A 14,857-nucleotide genomic window follows, 5' to 3' on the forward strand; every position below is an offset into this window, starting at 1 on the left:
TACGAATATCATGTGGAGTGAGGCGAGTTGCTTTGTTTGTTTCTTACAGAAAACGATCTGTCATTTTCTTAATGCCGAAACAAGTGTAGGGTGAGATTTTGTATTGCGATCTCTATTACATCTGATGTTCTGAACTCTTAAAAATACTTCTTTGATTTTTTCAGACCTTAAAAATGGCCAAGCCGTACCAGCCAGACCTCAGACCACGGTGCCCAGGAGCTCTTACGGAGTCCACCAGGACGAACAGAAATTCAGTAAGCTATGATTTCACATTTAGTGAATAGTGAACACTTGCATATTTGTAAGGAAAACTGATCTTCCCGTTATTTTATTTATTTTGTTGTAACGTAGTACAGCAAGGCATAGTGTGTAACGCAGTAAAGATCTACAAAATGGCGGACGGAGGACGGATCTGAGGACGAAGTCATGAAGCCGGTATGTATAATCACTGTGTTGATTCCCGACTGTATAATGGTTGGTTGAGAATAATTTTAACTTATTTACTTACGTATTTTTGAGAAAGCGATATATTTGCTACAATATTTTTTTAATTTTACATTTCTTTCCACAGACTCCACAGAATGAGAGTCACATTTGTGTCAATGAGACTCTTCTGGAACTGTCTGATGTCCGTGATGAGGACAGAGATGCAACTGTGTGTGAGTATCTACTATTTTAGAATGTTGATGATATTTTATGCTTCAACATTGTTTATGTACATAATGTAATTATGCTATTTATTGACAATGCACAAAAATGTTTTCCAGCTGCATCCAGGACCTACTGCCAGTCATCCAGATGTAGCTGAAGAAAGAAGCAGGTAAAATTTATTACTAGAGATTGACATTTCTAGTAATATGAATTACTAGAGACATTAGTAACATTTGATGCATCAAAACTGATGCATCAAATGCATTAGTTTTGCATGCTTGTTTGTATATATGTGTGTATGAATGCAATCAGCAGTGAAAAGAAAAATAACATTACATTTTCTTAAGCTGTAACATTTTGGGACAAGATGGTTTTCAATAATTTTAATGTAGCCTCAATGGTTAATGACAAATCACTGAAGTACTTTTATCAATGTTTTGATACTTTACCACATAGCCATAGTTTTCAATGACAAATGGATTACACCTCCCCATATTTGGTGTTTCTAAACCAAGACACTTTAAATGTCAGTATAGTTTCAACAATATGTTTTCATAAAGATTCTTTATGACTTAATGTCTGTTCTGTGTCAACAGCTGCTGGAGGCGAGGGAGAGCGTTCTGGCAGCAGAGGAGATTTCCTTGTCACCATTGACCTCATGTCTGATGAAGAGGATGGCGTCTTCGAGGGTGTATCGGGCTGGATTGTGAGACCATCAAGTTTCCGCAGCCAGGAGCTCGGCAACCTCTGCTCCAAACTACAAGAGAGACTTGAAGCTAACCCAAAATACAGCATGTTGCGTCATAAGCGTTTGTATGTTGGATCATGCTCAGAAAGAAAGCCACCACCACACGGCCCAGAAGTAGACAAGCATTTTGTGCTGTAATCTATTTTTTTTATTTTTTTTAAACTGAAGTTTTTTTTTAATTTATAGATGTTATTTTTTGTGTGGTTTCTTTATTTTTAGATGTGTTTTTTTATATATATGTGTGGTTTCTTGTAGATGTGTTTTATTTTATATATGTGTGGTTTCTTTATTTGTAGATGTGTGTTATATGCATGTCTGTACATATTTCTTTTTCAACAAAAATTTAAAATATAAACTTATGCCTTGTGCTTGGTGTATTTTTATTTCTGGGTTATTTTTTTATAATTAGGGAGGGGCTTAACCAGGCCGGTAATTATAAAGGTCTAGTGTGTCCAATAGGGAGATATCTACCAACCAATTACATGTAAGTAATGAATTGTGATGTCATTGTTTTTTCATCCAATGACTGACAAATCACGTGGGTCTCCTGTTGCTATTAACATGTTAAGTAGAGTCGTTAAGCTGTTAACACCCCTCCGCACTTCCCCCACACCTCCCCATCCCTCCTCCCCCCGTTGTAGGATTCCGCATTCGACAGCATTCGACTGTGGCCGGCGAAACTGCGCTGCCCCACCAACTGTCGATTGCTGTCGATATCTGTCGCTGACTAGCTGCATTTGCATCAGAATACATGGTCAAAAATCCCACTATTCGTCCAGTGATAAACATGAGCACACAAAGAAGTAACAGCCATAGGAGTGCTGCCTAACTGTATGTATCCTTTTTTCTTTCTTTCCTTCTTTTTCCAGTACACATTTTGTTTTGGTGTAAACAGGAAGTCTGTGAATTGCTTTTAAGAAGTATCTTTAGTGCTCTGTAATGCCATGTTAATTATCTCGGTGGTTAATGTTTCTTATAATAAAACATGGTGACGTGTTTTGTGGAACCTGTGGTGAAAGCTGAAATGTTTTAGGTCCTGTGTGTTGGATTCACTGTAGTTGTAAATGTAAACTGTAGCTAAATGAATTGTCCTCAACACACCCTGATGGTTGCCATGGGGATTGGTTTGGCCATTATGAGGTGCTTTTGAAACAAGGGCATAGCTTTTAAGATACAGACTATAATTCCCTTTTTACATTACAATAAAAATGATGGACTTTAATGTAAAAAGGTATTCCTTCAACTGCTGTTTAAGGTGGGGCAAAAATAAGTTTGAAAAGATTTTTGCTACAAAACACATTTTATTATTTGATTAGCCTAATGTAAACTTAGGCTGTTATGTAGTTATTGAAAAAAGTTGAATATTAGAGTTGAACAGTTCATAAAACCTCTTGTTTTTCTTTTTAAATAAATTAAGTGGGAATATAAAATCACAATACAGCTGCAGTTCTTTTGTGGTTGCGCTGTATCCCATCTTTCCAACTGTGCTAGGATGTTGAAAAATGTGTTATGACGATGTAAACGGGAGGAAAGATGAGTTTAGTTTGTGGAACATCAACTCCTGTCATGCCTTTGAAATGTGTTACTGCTTTGGATGTGCCTCTGTTCTGAATAGTGCGAATATCTTGGGAACACGTCTGGTAGATTTTAGAGTCCTTACTTTTGCTGCTATGTCATTCTAAATTTTAATTCAGATTCTTTTCATTCTTAAGGTTTAACATTCACATCAAACCCTGGTTTGCCTCTCCTGGCTCTTTCACCGAGCTGTTGCTTAGAAATTTACAAGGTGGTCTGTTAAATGGTAAATTAACTACATTTATAGAGCACTTTTTTATCATTCTGACCACTCAAAGGGCTTCTCAGTGGAGCCACATTCACTCAGTTGCACTCAGAAACATTCGCACATTTATAGGCTAATAACTAAGTTTAACTTGGAGTTAAATGAGTTGCCTTACTTCGACTGGAAGCTGGAGTTTACATCTTCTGTCACTGTTATTAAATTTATCTGAAATTGTGAGTAGCTGCTCTTTATTGTGAACATAGGTGTTCTTCAATGTCAAATGTTTACATTATTAATAGCTCTCCTAACAGAATCCTTTCACATCAGTGTCTGTGTGGGTTATTTGGGTCTTGGCTGTCGTTCTAGCCGTGCATGACACAGCACAGGAATCAGCTGACGCTCCCTTTGGCCCTGTTCACATACTCTATTTTAGCAGCTCTTAGTGAGGATATATTGATTCTCATCTGTCATCAAGCATTCAAAAAAGAAACTTGTTTTTTAATGCTAATAAGTAAAACACGTGATAGGCCTGTCACGATAAACAATAAATCAATTAATTGCACGATAAATGAGAGCCATCGACCTCATTTTAATTTATCGGCTTATCGTTTCTTCCTGCCTTTTTCTCTTTCTATTAAAGACACTGGATGAAAAAATGCTCAACTCCGGTGCTCTCCACTGATCCTTCTTTCCTCATCTCCTTAGTGTAATGCCCAGTTCACACTACACACAACCGACAGTTCACAGAACTGTCAAAACCTGAGAGACGGTAGCCAACAAAAAATTGTAGGTATGACTGTTCGATCAGGTTTGATCGTGCAGCATGTCCAGCCACACGGCAAGAGCAACACACCACATACAAACCGATTTCTCTCACCTACATTAAGATTTCAAAGAGAAAAGCCCGCTATATCGCACGTGAATTAATGTAAACAAACGCGGCTGATGACGTAGAAGCAATAGTGATAGTTTGTGAGCTTATTTTAAGCAATAAATGATGTAGCAAAAAAAAAAAAAAGATGTTGGATAAAAAAGAGTGGAGGACCGGACTTTATTTTCTGATATGGAGGCAAGTTATTCTGGGGTTTGTTTTGTCTTTACCATTTGTGTTTAAGCTTCATCGGTTAATTTATATTTCCCGTTTTAATGTTTAAAATTACATTGAGAACAATGGGCACAAAATAATGGCTACAAGTCAAGATAACTAATTTTAAAACCAAGCATTAATCAATGTTTTACTACAATCTACCTGCAGTGCATGTGGCTAGCATAAAGTCCTGACTGAATATCATTATAACCTATTTATGTCACGTTACCAATGAACAACTGAAAAGTTACCGGGTTTATCAACTGCGGCAGCAATTTGCTCCAACGATTTGTCATTTCTGTGGATATTCTTTGCACGAAGTGTTGAATAAACATTAATGTTGTTTCCACATATCATCTTCGATGTCCGCTGCACTCCCGGTTGTGCCGTCAGCTGTTTGGGATTCCCCTCCGTGCTTTCTCAGGGGAAAGCACGGAGGGGAATCCACTCTTTCTGATTGGCTACCTGTCACATTCAATAAGCTGTGTTCTCACTCCCTGGTTTATCGTGACAGGGAAAACCCTGATTTAGATCGGAGCGGCCACAAGGTTCTACCGACTGGACACGATCATTCAGCTACAAAATCGCAAGCAAAAATGTTAGAACATTTAACATTCTAAGATTGTCATAAGGAGAAAATCGGGGCAAAGAAAAATGTGTAGTGTGAACTGGGCTTAAGGGAGGAGTGAACTATTGTATTAGGTGGTCGGATTTGCCCATCTTTTTCTATTTAAATGTAATGATTATTGAAGGGCAATATAGTATGCAGACTTCATAATCTGTACTCTTTTGGATGAATGTAGCTTTTAATTCCACTTTGATTTTATGTTGTTTAGTTTGTATTCAAGTGCATTTTTTGTTAATGCAGACAGAGTTCATTTTATTTTTGGTTGTTTTGTTTACCAGTTCCAGTGTTAAATGTTCTTTTGAAAATAAATGCATCTATTTTTGGCAAGATATTGCTTGCATTATTATGTCATTACCATTACATCAGTTTAAAATGGTCTTCAAACGATATTATCATTTATCGTAATAATTCTTTGGACAATCGCTCAGCAAAATTTGTTATTGTGACAGGCCTATGTATATATAAATATTGTTTTCCTTTTGTTGTTCTGTGCCTTTTCTCCTGATGTAGAAACTTTGTTGCTTTCGTTAGTCTATTGTTTTCTCCTCACATGCCTTTTTTTCCCCCTAATCTTTATTTTCTATCCTTTTTCTGCTTCAGTCTCTTTCACCTCTCCTCCTTTTTCACTTTTTCCTTTCATTACTTAGCTTTGGCCTTAATTTTTTTCATTACTTCATTCCTTTCTTTACAAGCTCCTCTCTGTCTCTCCATCTCGCTCCTCCCTCTCAGTCTCTCTGACCATGTGCCAATAGCCTGACGGCCAGTTCGTTTTTATCCTCTGCCTAGAAAACAAGGTCTAAAGTTCAAAGCTGTTGCTTTAAATTGCAGGAGAGGGAGAGGCCAATGCAGAGGGAACCAAAACTTGGACACAGATTTGAATCTACTTCTGAATTGTATAATCACACACTTTATTTATTACCTCAGTATGTTTGAGCATTATTCACCAAATATAGACAAACTCAGATGGTCATTTTTAGCTCATTTAAGCTATATTTTCAGCAAATAACCTCGAACTGAGGTAGTAATATATTTTGGGAAAGTTATTTGTTGCACTGACCTCTGTGTATTTTTAACATGTCCTGTACAGTTATAGATCTGAATTACCATCAGAAGTGAGGCCAATAGGTGAACTGTTGGCCCTTCACTTTTTGTTAAAGGGGTAGTTTTATTTTTTATTTTTTTCTATTTTCGGTACAAAATGAAGTCACACAGCGTCAATACGGACCAAGCATAATTTTGCACCCACAGTGGAACAACTTTATTTTCACCAAAAAGAATTTTGAAATAATTTTCTAACATTCTAAACTGTTTTTGTAGTCTGCTGCGTGGAAATGGATTATGTGGCTTAAATGATATCAAGCAGCAGGAAGTTGATCTTTTTCTTTCGGTGTAATCCTGGGTCACAATCTCTTATACTTTGAGAGAACCAACAGGCCCATCCTATCATAATTTCAGAAGATTTAAAAATCTTCTATTATGATTTACAATTTTTGTTTCTTTATATTTTATTCATTTACTTACAATAAATTTCAGCGGTCAGGTTTGGACTTGTGCAGAAGCCATGGCCACTTCGGGCAGTCAATACAATGCTGCAAATGCAGCCAGAGGGTCTTACTCTGATCATAAGTTACAGTTTTATCAGAATCCATGAAGCTGTTTTGTGTGATAACTGCCTGTTGGCAGTATTAAGCCAAAAATATAAACAAAATTAATTTAAAATCCATGTTGTAATAAAATTTAAAAGATTTAAAAATCTTCTGAAATTATAATAAAATTCAGAACATTTGGTCATTTTTATAATGTTCTCTGTAGCTTATACAAATCCCAGAAAAGTGCCAGTTGTGAAAGGGTTCCAAGCTCTTCCCAGCAAGTCTGTCCTTGGCCACGCCTTTTCCTGTTCACTTTCCTCTTCATGCCTCAACAGCTGTGAACAAGTTAGCTATTATGATTTACAATTTTTGTTTCTTTATATTTTATTCATTTACTTACAATAAATTTCAGCGGTCAGGTTTGGACTTGTGCAGAAGCCATGGCCACTTCGGGCAGTCAATACAATGCTGCAAATGCAGCCAGAGGGTCTTACTCTGATCATAAGTTACAGTTTTATCAGAATCCATGAAGCTGTTTTGTGTGATAACTGCCTGTTGGCAGTATTAAGCCAAAAATATAAACAAAATTCATTTAAAATCCATGTTGTAATAAAATGTCCCAAAATATTCTCAGATGACCACGACCGTTTCTGAAACTACTTTTTTCATGTCCAAAAAAGAATCTAAATATTCAGACGTTCAGTACTGTTACTTAAAGGGGGGGTCAAAGGTGAAGAAATGTGCCTAATTTCAAGGTGCTCACTGCTCATCTTTAATCAGAGTTTAAATATGAGCGGTAGGCTGCTAGCTTTAGTTACGTGCAGTGGCAAACTTTGAGGCATATCATAAGATGGAGTATTACATTTAATGTCATTGAAGGAACATATTGTGAAAATCTATGCTCAGTACATTTATTGACATAAATTGAGACCAACATGGGTATGAAATGAGGGAACAAATTGGTGAAAAGTTTGCCGAGTTTGAGCAGATTGAACAATACCAACATAAATCTACCTTTGTCTCGCCAGCAGTGTAACAAACTGTAATGTTCCCAAACAGCAGGCTTTTCTGAGAATGAGGTATCCTTCTTCACTTTGATGTGCTGTTTATTTATTTATTTTTTTTTTATGGTTGTCACAACTTGACAGTGTCATACCAGCCCAAGCCTTGAAATTTATATCTGTGTATTTATTTGTGAACGTGCGCTCATTCAGCTGAGAATAAGCCAGGGGCCCACCTGTATTTATCCCAGCTCTGCCTGCTGCAGACCCTGTGATTATAGCGCCTGTATAAAACTACCTCCCACTAAGTTGTACATACTGGCACACAACATTTACAATTAGCAGCATCATAAGCACTTTCCCTGCTGGCGAGTGGAGGTGTGCAAGGATGATATAAAGCTGTTCTGGTTTAGCCAAGTGTTGAGTTTGTTGTGCGCTTCACCAACAGGAGCTTTGGGCTGGAGAAGAGTGGACAGAATGTGGTCCAATCCATTGCAGGTCTTTGACTTGACATGAGCAAACTACTACGATTGTCTTTATGAAAAGACTGTGTTGATTGGCTTACGTTAGTTTATTGCATATTAGGGATGCACCGATCCACGTTTTTCACTTCTGATAACGATACGATATCTGAGATTTAGTATCAGTCGATATCCATCCAATACAGAGAAAAACACAAGACGAAAAGTGACCCTGTATTCTGACGCGAACGTAGCTAGTCAGCGACAGATATCGACAGCAGTCGACGGTCTACATTTTCACTCACAGGAGTCTAAATCTGTCGATTGCGGAATCCCAGGAGGGGGGAGTGGCGGTGCAGGGGAGCGGGCGGGCTATTTTTTTACTGTTTGCACACAAAATAAGACTTAAATGCTTGTCCATTTCTGGACCATCTGGCAGTGTTTTTTTGTCCAAACATGAACATTATGCTGCGTTCAGGACAGGCCCAACATCTCTCCTGTAGCGTGGACCTGACGTCTCTTCCTGTCTTGTAGTCCTGATGTCACTGAGCTCCTGGTTGGAGGAACTTGGGGTCCATCCTGACACCGCCTCATAGCTGCCATCCTCCCAGAATGCCACCTCCTCTGCTGCCAGTACTCTGCGTTCCTCCATCAGCTGTTAACACAGAACAGACGATCATTATGAGCTATAGGCATCTTTTAGTCATTATGAAACTACAGTGAAAATGTTTGGCAACTTCCAGCTTAGTATGCACACATAAGACATTAAAACAAACAAACAAACAAACACATTAATACATTCTTACAAAAAATAAAAACTTTAATGAAAAAGAGAAAACACTTGGAAACAATTGGAAGAAAAAAAGAATTAAAAGCAGTTGGTAATAAATAGTAAAACAGTTCAACAAACTCTGAGGCAGATAATTTGCTTAGATGGATTTGAATAAATCACAGTACTTTAATCATTCAAGGAATTGTGACATCTCTAGATTAGTAATGAATCTTACCTGCTTCTTTCTTTAGCTACATCTGGATGACTGGCAGTAGGTCCTGGATGCAGCTGGAACATTATATACATAAACAATATTGAAGCATAAATTATCATCAACATTCTAAAATAGTAGATACTCACACACAGGGGTGAAAGTAGTTTTAAACTCTTGGGGTACTATGACAAAAAATAAATAAATAAATTATATATATATATATATATATATATATATATATATATATATATATATATATATATAAAAGCTGGGTAGCTCTTGAATTGCTACAAAATAAAGCTGTATTCCTTCAGCCCACTGGCTGCAATGTTGACACCTTGAGATGCCATGAGACCTAAATTCTGAACATCATGGCATGGAGTGCATCCCAGTTTTCCATGTCTGGCATATAACCATTCATTTTAGCTTTTAAACTGGTTCTATTGATCCTGTGTCCAGACAGAGGGATAATCAGTAGCCCAGCATCATGACCTGATTGTTCTGAAGATCCTGCAGCTTCCACTTCTCTTCCTAACATGGCGCCTCCTCACCCTGACTCTCATACTGATGGGAGGAACCACAGAGCTCTGTTAAATTAAAAGCACATCTTCTGAAGTTGGGGTATTTTTCCTCCAACAGGTTCCAGAGGAATCACCTCAAACCAGATGTTGGACTGGATTTTATTTTAATTTCATTTGTGAATGTTAGAGTCTCATTTTCAACAGTGGAGCTATAAAGGTTGAAAAAGGTTATTTTGGAGAAAATCTCATCAACATAAATATTTCCACTAAATAAGAGGCAAAAAAAGTTGATAAAGGAAAAGCCTCTCAGAATCGGAGCCCAACAGCAACAAACTATTTTTTAATATTAGAAAATTAATTTAATTTCACATAATTATCACGGTAGAAGTCATTTGTTTGTTAAATACTTAATGAAATGTATTTACCGTGTTTGATGTTTGTTGTAAATGAGGTATAGTCACAAAGAACAAGGTAATTAGTCCAAGTTTGTTGTTTATTGAATGTTCAGAAACTACAACGGCTGTGATGCGCCACAGCAAAGGTAAACAAAGGTAAAACAACCTGAACAGGTGATCAACTCTAAACCACTCGCACCTTTTACTCTCCGTCTCACCCGTTGCCATGGCAACCTCCTGCGCTCCACAAGCTCCACAAAACATAACATTCAGTCCGATACGGTATTAGGTTTGCAGGCTTGATATTTATTTTGCGATTATTAATAAGCGCTCCCCTCCCCTGAACACAGCGGTGGTTGATTAGTTAATTTGAAACTCCTGCTCTGCTAGTGCCTTGTAGAAACAATAATCACTGAGATTATTATTGTTGGGTCATTAATTTGAACATGTTTTGTTGATTTTTTTTGTTCTTTTAAAAAGGTTTTGAACGTCTTAAGCGAGCCAGAGGAGAATGTGCTGCTCTCAGCGTCCTGGAGGCGTTCAGTTTGTCACCTAATGCCTAGATCGACTCAAAACCTTCCGTTATCGACATATTGCGCCCCTGCTCTGGCAAAGAACGAACAGTTCAGAAACAATATGAAATGTGAAAAAAGTTATTTATTAACTGATTAAGTCGTGTTTTAGATTGTTCTTGAAAAACTAATCAGTCACGGCTGATTAGTGGGCGCACTCCCGCGAGTGCGGGATTCACTGCACAGTGAATCCACTGATTCTTTACAGCAGACAGCCGCTCCCCTCTCTTGCAGGTACTGCGTACCCCCGCTAAATCTTTTAGGGGTACGCAGTACCCTGCCGTACCCCCTTACTTTCACCCCTGCTCACACACAGTTGCATCTCTGTCCTCATCACGGACATCAGAACGTTCCTGAAGAGTCTAATTGACACAAATGTGACTCTCATTTTGTGGAGTCTGTGGAAATAAATTTACATTTTAAAAAATATTGTAGCAAATATATCGCTTTCTCAAAAATACATAAGTAAATAAGTTAAAATTATTCTCAACCAACCATTATACAGTCGGAAATCTACGCAGTGATTATACATACCGGCTTCATGACTTCGTCCTCATATAAATAAAATAACGGGAAGATCAGTTTTCCTTACAAATATGCAAGTGTTCACTATTCACTAAATGTGAAATCATAGCTTACTGAATTTCTCTTCTTCCTGGTGGACTCCGTAAGAGCTCCTGGGCACCGTGGTCTGAGGTCTGGCTGGTACGGCTTGGCCATTTTTAAGGTCTGAAAAAATCAAAGATGCAAGTATTTTTAAGAGATCAGAACATCACATGTAATAGAGATTACAATACAAAATCTCACCCTACACTTGTTTCGGCATTAAGAAAATGACAGATCGCTTTCTGTAAGAAACAAACAAAGCAACTCGCCTCACTCCACATGATATTCGTAAAAGCTTTCTTACTGTGAGTTCGGTCTTGTTGGACCGCCACGGTGTCATCTGTTGTTTTCCGCCGGAACATTGCTTAATATCAAAACGATACTGGAAAGGTAACTCCGTGAAATAGGACTTTTTCCAACATTTCACACAACGCACGGGTATTTTCTTTCATGTTGGGTGTAGCAGTTAGCACTCGTTACCACCAGTGCAAATCTTCCTCTGGAGTTTAATGGCGGCTGCTTGACCGACTATGAAAGTGCATTACTGCCACCAACTGGACTGGAGGGTTAAATGAACACGGACACACAGCGTTTTTGACCATTTTTGGCTGTGTTCGACTCTGACAAAAACCTCTTGCCGAAAGCCCTTTCTGATTGGCTACCTGTCAGATTCAGCGTTAAGCTCCCAGTCGGGGAAAACCACTGATTTAGATCGGAGCGGCCAAGACGATCTACCGTAACCCACCACACTACAGGATGATCGGTTACGAAACCACCAGCGAAAATCTTAGATCGGCCAACGTTCTAAGATTTTCGTAAAGGGAAAATAGGGGCAAAAAATCGTGTAGTGTGAACTACTACATCAGGTACTGGAATGTGCCAATCTTCTCTATTTAAATCTAATGATAACTGAAGGACAATATAGATTACAGACTTCATAATCTGCACTCTTTTGGTTGAATGCAGTATTTATTTCCACTTTGGCTTTATCTTGTTTAGTTTTTATTCAAGTACGTTTTTTGTTAATGGAGACTGAGAATCCATTTTATTTTTGTTTTTGGTCGTTTTGTTTATTTTATCAGTTCCAGTGTTATGTGTTCTTTTGAAAATAAAGTGTATCTACTGTATTTATGGCAGGAAATGGCATGCATTATTACGTCATTTCCATTAAATCAGTGTCAAAAGGTCTTGAAACAATATTATCGTTTATCGCAATAATTTTTTAGACAATTAATCGTCCAGCAAAATTTATCGTGACACGCCTACTTATGAGGTTACTTCAGTACAAACCAATAATAGAGCAATCACATTCCTCCATTACTGTAGAGGGTTGGCTATGTTGAGCCTGGCAACTCAATGATTTGAATACTTTATGTGCCATTTTTGTATTATTATAAAAAGTGTCTTTACACAAGAAATAAATGGGATGGTTAATATTTCTGTGTTGACTGAAGGCAGAGCATTAAATAAAGAAAAATTAACACACACATTGTGTGTTATTGCAGAATCACAACAGAATATCTAGAAACATTAGATTCTGTTCCACTTTAAATTTTCACTTGCTTTTAAGTGTTTGTGCTGAGTTTTTTCCCCCCTTTTTATATTAAATTGGCTTTTGCTCTGCAAAAAAAATACAAATAGTTGGATGGAAAATAAACATGACAAAATAAATGCAGGAAATGAGCTCACCCAAATTATATGACTTTTGTGTCTCGTTTGTGGTTATCCAGTGTTTAACTTTCATTTCATGTGGCCTCACACAAATCATAGAAATAAACATCTCTTCTTTCCACACAAAGACATTTCTGACGGACACATTTTATTCGCTGGAACCTCTGAGATCTACCTAGGCTGCTACTTTATTGTACTCAACTGGACTCCAGGCTGTGAGTTGGGTGTTTGTGAGGCCCACTTTCAGGCTGGTGGGAAAAGTACATCATGTTCCCTGTTGTACCTCCCATAGAGCGGTCTGTTCGCTCCTGTATTGCCCTGCTGCACTGATATTAATGCACGACACAACCACTTCAGCTTACTTCTGAGTCTCATGTGAGTCTTTGCACAGACTTTTATTTAAAGCTTAAGGTTTTATTGAAAACCAGAACAGATCAAGCTATAAGAATGAACACACTTGTTTACATAGACAACACAGAAGCTATATGCTTGTTGTGCTTTTAGGGGGTGGAGTCCTGAGTTTTGTGCTGATTCTGATTTGCAATTGCATTGAAATGTATATTGAAATGATCGGTTACAGGCATGTCACATGTTGGAGTAATTAATGTTGATCTGTTTTTATTGAAATATTTTACACTGATATAGCATCTTATACTAGCAATTAGGGCAGTTTGCATCATAAGCATCAGTGAAACAATAGTGTCTCTGTGTATAGACTATGGAGAGAATGTAAAGTCAAATCTTAACTGAGATTTTGAGAAAGTTGCCAAAATTCACAAATATTGTATTTTCCATCACAGAGGTTGAAAGCTCAAAAGAACAAAACAGAGCAGCTTTGCTTAAATACTGAGTAACAAAATGAATGCGTCAAAGATACTCACTGCTGTCAAAATGGAAACAAGCTGACACATTCACATTTGCCCAAATTGTCCCACTTCTTTCGGCAGAGACACTCAGACACTCCCTACAGCTGTGCACTCAAAACAGTTAGCTTCTTTTGGAAGTCTTAAATTTTACTAACAAGGCAATTCTAATAATGACACGTTATGGTGGAACCAGAATGAAGCTGACAGAGCAGAAAAAAGTAGTAACTTGTTGCAACTTACCCTGCAGCTGTAGATGTTCACTGAAGACACATTCTGGACCAGAAAGACAGAAAGCATACATTACCGTGAACAAGACCCTTTGTTTACACTGTAAACAATATGTTTTGTTTTTCTTATTGAGGACTGAATTGTCCCTGACTTATTAATTTGTCCTAATTATGGAAGCTAAAATGTTGTCTTATTCAATTTAATAATTAATATGTACCTTCAAAATAAAATTTGCTGCAATATCAAAAATTAACATTTATTTACTATTTGTATTGAGTTTTAAAGTTTGCATGATGCAACCCTAGTTCATACTCTGTTTCTTTGTTTAATTGTTGTTGTGGGAAAGAAACCTGCCACCTTTTTTGTGATGGGAAAAGATGCAAACAAAAGGTTCCGCTCTTCCAAAATGCTGTGATGCTTTACTGCTTCCCAGAAAGGAAAAGAATCTTCTTTCCTGCCACTTTCACCACAAGATCAGAGGTTAGCCTCATCAATGGAGTAAGGGTCTAGCAGATGGGAGGTGTTTGCCTGCATTAGTTCAAGAAGACTGGTGGAGAATACTGGTTGCAGTGGTGCGAACTTAGATCATTTGTTCAGTCCAAAAAAACCCATTAAACAAAAAGTGTCAATTAAATTAGTGCTTTTAAAAGAGCTTTATGAAAAAGTCCAGATCAGATTCTTCTCGTCTTCCATACATCAGACCTCTTAATCCTGTGTTTTTCCTATAGTAAATCTCCACTTATGGTAAATTGTCAACACATGCTCGTTGTTTCTCATTAGCAAGGATAAATGCCTTTTCCCATCCCAGTAAAAACCCTGAAGACATTGGGAATGCAGGAGGGAAATCACACGGAGATTTCTTGTGAAATGTTTGAGACAATTCATAGCATTTGTTTACAGCGAAGCAACTTATGTGGAATGTTTTTTTTTGTAAGTTTAAATAAAAAGTTTGAGAAACATCTCCCCAAAAAATGTGTTTTGAAGAATTTGTTGATACTGTGAGATAAATAATAGCATGAACAGGTAGAAGTGCACAGCTGCTAACCAGGTTAAATAATGTTTGTTAG

At 37.5% G+C, this 14,857-nt stretch overlaps 1 protein-coding gene and 1 long non-coding RNA gene across 8 annotated transcripts in view; one reads left to right on the forward strand and one right to left on the reverse strand.

The window, feature by feature from the left end:
- LOC103466861 (vitamin D3 receptor A) overlaps positions 1-14,857 on the forward strand; it is a 115,252-nt gene that overhangs the window by 48,257 nt on the left and 52,138 nt on the right. Inside the window, exons 2-6 of one of the 6 annotated variants that reach the window (XM_081608584.1) lie at positions 165-254; positions 352-435; positions 572-659; positions 768-820; positions 1,248-2,230. The exons of 4 other annotated variants lie outside the window; for them this stretch is intronic. The gene's annotated coding sequence lies outside the window, so the exon portion shown is untranslated. Of the gene's footprint in view, positions 1-21; positions 255-351; positions 436-571; positions 660-767; positions 821-1,247; positions 2,231-14,857 lie in introns of those variants that run through there. One more of the 6 variants, XM_008412744.3, reaches the window with a different exon arrangement.
- On the reverse strand, positions 8,398-10,803 carry LOC145552147 (uncharacterized). Of its 2 annotated transcripts, XR_014088093.1 has the most exons (3): positions 10,730-10,803; positions 8,953-9,005; positions 8,398-8,600 (listed from the first exon to the last, which is right to left on the reverse strand). It is a non-coding gene; the product is annotated as an uncharacterized LOC145552147 (long non-coding RNA). The 2 variants fall into 2 exon arrangements; XR_014088092.1 differs by lacking the exon at positions 10,730-10,803 and having other exon boundaries at positions 8,953-9,105.

The sequence above is a fragment of the Poecilia reticulata genome, chromosome 7 (assembly GCF_904066995.2).
Source record: "Poecilia reticulata chromosome 7, P_reticulata-male-v2, whole genome shotgun sequence".
NCBI lineage: Eukaryota > Metazoa > Chordata > Actinopteri > Cyprinodontiformes > Poeciliidae > Poecilia > Poecilia reticulata.